The sequence below is a fragment of the Acipenser ruthenus genome, chromosome 43 (genome assembly GCF_902713425.1).
Source record: "Acipenser ruthenus chromosome 43, fAciRut3.2 maternal haplotype, whole genome shotgun sequence".
Taxonomy (NCBI): Eukaryota; Metazoa; Chordata; class Actinopteri; order Acipenseriformes; family Acipenseridae; genus Acipenser; species Acipenser ruthenus.
The window spans coordinates 7,664,414-7,669,222 of record NC_081231.1 but is presented as its reverse complement, the minus strand read 5'-3'; positions in this window follow the sequence as shown (position 1 = coordinate 7,669,222).

Genomic DNA, 4,809 nt, shown 5'->3' with positions numbered 1-4,809 from the left:
TTTCTCTCTCATTCCTCTCTTTCTCTATCACTCCTCTCTTTCTCTCTCGTTCCTCTCTTTCTCTATCATTCCCCTCTTTCTCTCTCGTTCCTCTCTTTCTCTATCATTCCCCACTTTCTCTCTCGTTCCCCTCTTTCTCTCTCGTTCCCCTCTTAATCTATCACTCCCCTCTTTCTCTCTCGTTCCTCTATTTCTCTATCGCTCCCCTCTTTCTCTCTCGTTCACCTCTTTCTCTCTCGTTCCCCTCTTTCTCTATCGCTCCCCTCTTTCTCTCTCGTTCCCCTCTTTCTCTCCCGATCCTCTCTTTCTCTCTCGTTCCCCACTTTCTCTCTCGTTCCCCTCTTTCTCTCTCGTTCCTCTCTATCTCTATCACTCCCCTCTTTCTCTCTCGTTCCTCTCTTTCTCTATCACTCTCCTCTTTCTCTCTTGTTCCCCACTTTCTCTCTCGTTCCCCTCTTTCTCTCTCATTCCCCTCTTTCTCGATCATTCCCCTCTTTCTCTCTCGTTCCCCTCTTTCTCTCTCGTTCCCCTCTTTCTCTCTCGTTCCTCTCTTTCTCTATCATTCCCCTCTTTCTCTCTCGTTCCTCTCTTTCTCTCTCGTTCCTCTCTTTCTCTATCATTCCCCTCTATCTCTCTCGTTCCTCTCTTTCTCTCTCATTCCTCTCTTTCTCTATCACTCCTCTCTTTCAATTCAATTCAATTCAAATTGGCTTTATTGGCATGACAATAAAAATAATTGTGTTGCCAAAGCACATACATGGCATAACCAACTCAAATATACAGACAAAGAATTTTTCTTAATACTAACAGTATCCCTCCTCCCTCTATATTAATACAGTAAACAGAATCCCTCCCTTCCCCTCTATATCAAACAGTACCCCCTTCCCCCTCTATATTAAACAGAATCCCCCTCCCTCCCTCTATTAAACAGAATCCCCCCTCCCTCAATTAAACAATACCCCCTCCCTCCCTCCCTCCCTCTTTCTATATTAAACAGAATCCCTCCCTCCCTCCCTCTCTCTTTTCCCTCTCTAGTGTGACGTGTTCACGGTCTGTCCCTCAGGCTATGACAGGTCTCCACGTATTGACCAGCCAGTCTGGCTGTGTGTTTGTCTTCCCCCAGCAGGATTGACAGCTTCTGGGTATCACACATTTTTGGGAATTCTGGGACTAAATCACAGAATTTGGGGAAGAAAATGTCCCTTATGTTTTTATATTTTTCACAGTGTGTCAGGAAGTGAATCTCTGTCTCGACCTCTCCTGTCTCACAGTGACCACAGTGCCTGTTCTCCCTGGCCAGCCAGGTTTGCCTCTGTCGGCCTTTTTCAATGGCCAGGTTGTGGTCACTGAGCCGGTATTTGGTCAGGATCTGCCTCTGCTTTGTGTTTCTGACAGTTACCAGGTATTCTGCCAGGGTGTAATTTCTATTTAGGGTCCGATAGCACTCTAGTTTGTTTTGTGTTTTAGTGTTTGTATCCCAATGGTCCAGATAGGAGTGTTTCAGGTGTTTTATAATTTGGTTTGCACTAATTGGAATTGTTTTTGCAGTGCTGTCCTGAAGCTGACTGATGTCAGTGTTGCTCAGCTGAGTGAGCTTCAGGACCAGCTGGCTGAGGGGACTCTTTTCTGGGCTGAGCTCTTGGTATTGCAGGGCTTTATGATGGAGTGAGTTTGGATCACTAGTTTTTAGATGAATCCAGTATTTTAATGCTCTTTTTTGGATGTTAATAATCAATGGATAAAGGCCTAATTCAGCCCTGCATGCATTGTTTGGTGTTTTTCTTTGTAATCTCATGATGTTTTTACAGAACTCTGCATGCAGGGTTTCTGTGGGGTGTTTGTCCCATTTTGTGTAGTCCTGGTTGGTGATTGGACCCCACACTTCACTGCCATAGAGAGCAATTGGCTGAATTACACTTTCAAAAATTTTGAGCCAAATTTTGACGGGGGGATTTATATTGTAGAGCCTCCTCTTTATGGCATAAAAAGCCCTGCGTGCTTTCTCCTTTAGTGCATTCACTGTCAGGTTAAAGCTCCCTGATGCACTGATGGTCAGACCCAGGTATGTGTAGCTGCTGGTGTGCTCTAGGGTGGTGTTACCTAGAGTGAAGTGGTACTTATTTCCCTGAGATCTGGCTTTCTTCTGGAATATCATGACTCTGGTCTTGTTCATGTTTACTGTCAGGGCCCAGGTCTGACAGTACTGCTCTAGCAGTGCCAGGCTCTGCTGCAGCCCCTGCTCTGTGGGTGACAGCAGGACCAGGTCATCTGCATAGAGCAGAAACTTGACTTCAGTGTCATGTAGAGTGAGGCCAGGGGCTGCAGACCGTTCCAACACTGTGGCCAGCTCATTGATATATATGTTGAACAGTGTTGGGCTCAGACTGCAGCCCTGTCTCACCCCACGCCCTTGTGTGAAGAATTCTGTTCTTTTGTTGCCAATTTTCACACCACACTTATTTTCTGAGTACATCGATTTTATGATGTCATAGACTTTACCCCCTACACCACTTTGAAGAAGTTTAAGAAATAGTCCTTTATGCCAAATTGAATCAAATGCCTTTTTAAAGTCTATAAAGCAAGCGAATATTTTTCCTTTATTAGTTTGATGGACGTGTTTATTGATTAGGGTGTGTAGGGTGTAAACATGATCAGAAGTGCGGTGTTTTGGTAGAAATCCAATCTGACTCTTACTCAGGACACTGTGTTCGGTAAGGAAGGCCAGTATCCGGGCGTTAATGATACTGCAGAACACCTTCCCCAGATTACTGCTCACACAGATGCCCCGGTAGTTATTGGGGTCGAATTTGTCTCCACTTTTATATATGGGTGTTATAAGCCCTTGGTTCCAGGTCTCAGGGAAATACCCAGCTCTCAGTACAAGATTGAGGAGTTTGAGCAGGGCCTCCTGCAGCTTGGGGCTGCTGTGTTTGAGCATCTCAGCGTTGATGCTGTCAGGTCCACTTGCTTTTTTTGATTTGAGGGCCTTGAGTTTATCATTCAGCTCCTCCACCGTGATTGGGGTGTCGAGGGGGTTCTGATTGTCCTTAATACAGGATTCTAAATTTTTTAGTTTTTCACAAATGGCATTTTGAGTTTTTTGTTCTTTGTTTTGTATTTCTTTGTAAAGGTTTTCAAAATGTTTTTTCCAAATGTTTCCATTTTGGATGGCCAATTCTTCTTTTTTTGTTGAATTTAGGTTGTTCCAGGTTTCCCAAAAATGATTTTGGTTTATTGACTCCTCAATTTCGCTGAGTTGTTTATTAATATGGTCTTGTTTTTTATTTCTTAGAGTGTGTTTGTATTGATTCAGTGCCTCACAGTATCTGAGGCGTAAATCTGGGCTGTCTGGATCTTTATGTTTTTGATTGGATAGCTGTCTTAGTTTTTCCCTTCTAGTTTTACATTCTTCATCAAACCACTTTTCTTTGAATTTATTCTTTTGGTTGTTTTTCCGATTTACTATTTTTAATTTAGATTTTTCTGCTGCTTTTCTAAATATGTTATTCAAATCTTTTACAGCCAGAGTTACTCCTGTTTTTGTGTGTTGATACTGTGTGTTTTGAAATGTGTGTATTAGGGTTTCTATTTCATTGGTGCCAATTGCTTCTTTGTATATTTCTGTGCTGTTTGGAGCCCATCTGTAGGAATGGTTTAGATTGTACAGCTTACAGGGCTGTGTCTGTGTGTTGTTGATCTGCTCTGTTCTTTTTATGAACACAGTGATTTGACTGTGATCTGACAGGGGGGTTTGTGGTCTGACAGTGAATGCATTAATAAAGGAGGGGTCCAGGTCAGTGATGGCATAGTCCACCACACTGTTACCAAGAGCTGAGCTGTATGTAAACCTACCTAAAGAGTCCCCTCTGATCCTGCCATTCATGATATATAGGCCTAGGCCTTGACAGAGATTCAATAATTGTCTCCCATTTTTATTTACCACACTGTCATGGCTATTCCTGTTTGTGGTCATGTGCGTGTGGTATAGAGGGGATTGTCCGAATATGTGGCTGTTCCCCTGTGTGTTCATGAAGTCAGGCAGAGTGCCTGTTCTGGCATTAAAGTCACCGCAGAGCAGCACACTTCCCTGGGCCTGGAAGTGGCAGATCTCTGTCTGGAGATCATGGAAGGTGTCTTCCTTGTAATAAGGGGAGTCCGATGGGGGGATGTAGGCTGCACACAGGTAGATATCTGTTTGGCAGGTGACAATGCTATTACTCATTTTTAGCCACAGGTGGGTCTCTCCTGTTCTTATTGGTCTAATAGAGTCGGTGAGCTCCTCTCTGTACCACACAATGATCCCCCCTGAGTCTCTGCCACGTTTTACGTGTGAGTGTTTCAGGGAGGGCACTATAATCTCCCTGTAGCCTGAGGGACAGTGAGTGGACACATCAGCACGGCACCACGTCTCGTGGAGAATAATTATATCTATGTTATTTATATTTCTGATGAATTCAGGGTCTGTGCTCTTCAGCCCAAACACTGACGAACACAAACCCTGAATATTCCAGGAGCTAATTGTAAGCGATCTCATATTTATAATTTAAGCTATTTATAATTATTATCTAGAATAAAATATAATGTGAGAAACATTGAACACAAATCAGTAACATGTTTTACACTATTAAGTATTTTGTTATTATTTGTATTATTTTCTTATTCTAATTATTATTATTAGTTGTACATTTCTTTTCTAATACATTTAGAGTGGGGTGTACTTAGCTCATGATTTTGAAAATTAAGTTCAGGAGCTGCCGTATCTCCCCCATCTCAGAGCTGGCTAGGGTCCTTGGTTTGGAAGCAGCTGCT